General features: G+C 31.9%; 1 pseudogene; it reads right to left on the bottom strand.

Moving 5' to 3' along the window:
• Positions 1-88: 88 nt before the first annotated feature.
• LOC119190709 lies at positions 89-982 on the bottom strand (annotated as a pseudogene).
• Positions 983-4,279: the final 3,297 nt, after the last annotated feature.

Here is a 4,279-nt window from a genome sequence, read left to right on the forward strand (position 1 = left end):
TATTGTACAAATTTTCTCCTAATAACCCTGATTAAAATAAACATGAAAACCATATACTTATATTAATAATAGACAAACCTTGATTCTTTTAAATTTCAAGGGCTGTCATTAACAAAAAATAGTTTGTTGAAACTTTATAAACAAAATGTCTCACCTGTAGCACTCCAACACAAAACTCCATTACAAGGTACATCTTCTGCTTCTCATCATTAAATATAACGTCGACTAGTTCTATCACATTTTTATGTCTAAGTATTCGCAGTAACTGTATCTCTCTTTGCACATTCTGCTCCCCATTTGGGATCCTTCTTAACTTCCGTTTCTTAAGGATTTTGACCGCCCGCCTGCACAATGTCACAGAGTCCAACATCTCCTTGACTTTCCCATAGGAGCCCTCCTAACACGTCTCCCATAACGTACTTGCCTACCATTTTACATTTTTTCTTTTGCTCCTATAAATTATGTCGGCGCTGTCCACTCTATTGAAGTAGAAATTGGGTGGATCTAAATCTTCTATTTCATCGTCGTGGAGCCATGTCACGGAGTGTGGCTCGGGACTACCTTCCAGCATAAAATTATCATCGCTCTCTTGCGGTGCAATGACGTTTGATACCTCAAACTCCACATTATCGGCGTCCGGAAGACTTTCACTACTACTGATTTTTCTACACATTCTTGGATCCATTATCTACCAAAACAACACATTTGTAAAACTGTCTGTGTATCTGTGCGATATTGCAAGGCCTTTTGTCATAAGATCATAAAGGCTATATCAAAATAAACTTACGACTTTATATATAACATTTCTCAAAATCTCACTCCGGTTCACTATATTTAAATGATCATTACAAAAATTATTATGTTTGCATAAAAGGTAAATAAAATTATTTAGCAAGTTATCAACCGTATGAATATCCCTGAGACAAGAACCACAGACACAGAAAATAGAAATGAAGCATGTTTGATCATTGATGATACTCCCTGACACATGTATTGTTAAAATAAGCGCCATCTTTTAACATGGCTTATAAATGTATAATCTGTATAATCTGTAGCTACAAAAAAATTGGACATAATAAAATAGTGTGAATACAATAGATATATTAGCTTTTGTCCAATTTCCAGATATAAAAGCTATTTACACCGATGTCGTTATAAGAAAGAAATACGATTATAGTATTTTTGTTTCAAGTCGTGAACCAGATTTCTTTTCGTTTAACTATTAGTTTAGATAAATTTTAACAGCTGACGACTTGATGTGGAGACATTTTGTGATTATAGAAATGTTAAAAAAAACTGTAATGTATTTTTCGGAGTCAACTATTGACTGGATGATTTTCAATATTATAAAGAAAACATGGTGCGATGTAGCATTTTTGGATATAAAAATGATAGTAAAATACAAAATATCGGACTTGTCTTTTTATTAGTATTTACTTTGAATCGGTCACTAGCTTTAAAATATATATTTAAAATCCTATTTAAGTTATTTTCATTATTTTTGACGTCAATTCTCTAAAAATAAAAATACAATCATCGATTAAAGTTTTAAAGATTCTCAGTTTGGTGTTGCCCATAAATTCTTATCCGTATGTATGTAGAAGCATAAATATGTATTACATTTTTAACACTGTGTTCTAGTAATTTAATTTCGTACTCAGATTCAAAATTCTTGCAATCATTTCATAATTTTAAGGTTACTTATCCGATTTATTAAGAATATTTATTAAGGTTATAGCTTAAGGTCCATTTTCATACATTTTGTTTCACCTTTAATCTGGGTAACTAAACAAGTATTGACAAGTAAAGTATTTAAATTCACGTCTAGTTAGTGAGTAGGTCTCGCAGTTGAAAGAAAGTAAAATAATTAATATGCATGGATATTTCGGCCTTTAAAATTTCGTCGTATTAAATTTTAAAGGCCGAAATATCCATGCATCATAATAATATTATTTTATTATTGTATTATTTTATTAACTGACAATGGCTTTTAGGTATCTAAAATGGTTGTTTAATTTCAAATGCTAAAGCAATCTTATTGGATGTGTATAAATATACCAATATATAATACTTAGTTACCTGTTATTACCATTTTTCAATCAAACAGAAAAGCTCCTAAAATTTTGTTACTCCTACTTATTTACTTAGCTGCAGAAATCTTATTGTATAGATAATAATTTTAATGAAAACCAATGAGTATGTAATCACTTCGTTAAATCGAAAACCAGTGCGTAAGGGAGTAGGAGGCAGCTTAGAAAATATGTAGATTAACCCGGCGAGCGTGTGGCGGGGTATGTCATACCCCCCATGTTAATTACTGGCGTATATTTTTTGTGCCTGACTTTCAAACTTATAGTCTCTTTGAGTAGCTGGAGTTACAGGGTTGCGGAAGGTAATAGTGGCGGTAGATCACAGTGTCGCGGCAACCTGCATTCGAGTTACACGCTTGCAAACTGAGTTCGGGTACGTGATACCCCGCCTCATAGCTGGTGTGACAAAAACTAAAATTGCTTTTTCTGCTATTTTAACTTATTTTCTTTGTTTAATTGTAGATTTTAATAGAAAATGGATGTTGAAAATAGAAAAAACAACTCCCTAGTCCATGATAGAAGATGTACTTACTAGAACAGGGTTTCGCAAACTTTTATTTAGTGCGGACCACTAATGCCACCTTATGCGACCTTTTTGCGACCAAAGTCGTAATGTTTGGTTGATGTTGTTCAGTTGGATTCTTAAATTTGTTTTACTAGCAGTTTACTTCTGTATTTATTTTTTAGATATACAAGAGTGCAAAAGCGTGCACTTTGTAGTTTTTCTTTAACTTTTATTTTACTTGCGGATCCCTGAGAGGGGCCCACGGGCCCCAGGGGTCCTATGTTTCGTGAAAATTAGGGCAAAGACACTGAATGGACCGATTTCATCCGTAACTTAGGCTTGGCTTTAGTTTACGAACACCTGAAGATGTGAAATGACAAAAAATATATATTCCGATTTATATACGTCAGAGAATTTCTTCCCAGATCAACGAATCACTTTCATCGACTAAAATGTTCCTGGTCATTTTATTAGATGTAGAGATTACCCCAACAAAAATAATCATAAGACAAAATACTCATGAACAAGCTGAGGAAAGGCTATTAGTGTGGAGCATGCAACGTTTTTGCAAAACTGCACAGATTTTATCTCCAGTTCCTAAGATGTTCCTAAATTTTTTTGTGATTTTTTTTAGTTACGATTAAGTTTTTTTTATCATAAAACTGGTTTTACTTCAGTTCCTTTTAGTTTTTAAGAGACTGAAAGTGTTTGTTTGAAATTCAAAGTGACTTATTTCCATCGAGGTAAAAAAATAAAATTGTTAAAATGGCGCGATTGTTTTATTTCCAATACGTTATGATGGTATTGTCTTATTATACCAAAAAATAAATAGTATAATACTTCTTCAGAAACAAGTTTTATAGCCAAATTTTTTATGGGGTATGTCATACCCTGCCTCATACTCCTTGTTACATTTTTTCACCACACGCTCGCCGGGTTAAGGCAAAGGATATCATACTAAAACTATTGACAATTTCTAAACACGAATTGCATTTTTTAATAACCAAACTATAATTCACTATTGTCAAATAACATCTAACAAAAAGCTACAATAATTGTTCAATTGATTTATATTCAGATGTTTTTTATCTTAATAATATAAAGCATTTCTCTAGGCTTCCTCATATTTACATAAAACACATGTTTGAAATGTAACAAAATATTTTCATTTTTGATAAAAAAAATAAAAATAATGTAAAGCATGTAAAATGCAAATTTACTTTTCATATATATATTAATAAAGTACTTATATGAGGTCTACCTAAAAATAAACATGTTTCGTCGCCTTAATGAGTTTGATCAATACATTTCGCTCTAATGCGTTCGTTAGCCGCTCGTGTAACGTCATACCCCACGTGCCTGAATAAACAAATTGAACCCATTGTTGGATTAATCTTTAATTATATTTGCCTATAATTTATAAGTACGATATAATCAAAGGGATAGATCAATTCAAATATCAGCAATGCCTATTATACTTAGTCTGGCCATAAATACTGTTACACTTAATTATAAAAAAATATTACATTTGAATTTCGAATCTGTCATTTTTATACGATTGTTCATTGTGTTTTCTCATTTTGGCGCCAATACATTGTAAAATATTTTGCGATATTAAAATGGTGTGGGGTGATAAAGAGAACCGAATCGCTGTGATAGCATTACACAAAGTAGGTATGGAGCC

This window comes from Manduca sexta, chromosome 26 (assembly GCF_014839805.1).
Source record: "Manduca sexta isolate Smith_Timp_Sample1 chromosome 26, JHU_Msex_v1.0, whole genome shotgun sequence".
In the NCBI taxonomy this organism is placed as follows: Eukaryota; Metazoa; Arthropoda; class Insecta; order Lepidoptera; family Sphingidae; genus Manduca; species Manduca sexta.